Source organism: Nematolebias whitei, chromosome 1 (genome assembly GCF_014905685.2).
Source record: "Nematolebias whitei isolate Nwh7 chromosome 1, NemWhi1, whole genome shotgun sequence".
NCBI classification, from domain to species: domain Eukaryota; kingdom Metazoa; phylum Chordata; class Actinopteri; order Cyprinodontiformes; family Rivulidae; genus Nematolebias; species Nematolebias whitei.
Genome location: NC_056498.1, coordinates 42,341,236 through 42,341,471, shown reverse-complemented (window position 1 = coordinate 42,341,471; position 236 = coordinate 42,341,236). Strand labels below are relative to the sequence as shown.

Sequence of the window (236 nt, the reverse complement as noted above, 5' to 3'; positions counted from 1 at the left end):
GACTCATGCACGACTCATGCACGACTCATGCACGACTCATGCACGACCCATGCACGACCCATGAACGACCCATGCACGACCCATGCACAACCCATGCACAACTCATGCACAACTCATGCACGACTCATGCACGACCCATGAACGACTCATGCACGACTCATGCACGACTCATGCACGACTCATGCACGGCTCATGCACGACTCATGCACGACTCATGCACGACTCATGCACGACTC

General features: G+C 55.5%; 1 protein-coding gene across 2 annotated transcripts in view; it reads left to right on the top strand.

Annotated features, from left to right (window-relative positions):
* Positions 1 to 236, top strand: part of kif1c (kinesin family member 1C) — a 37,202-nt gene that overhangs the window by 18,241 nt on the left and 18,725 nt on the right. The gene's annotated exons all lie outside the window — the stretch shown is intronic.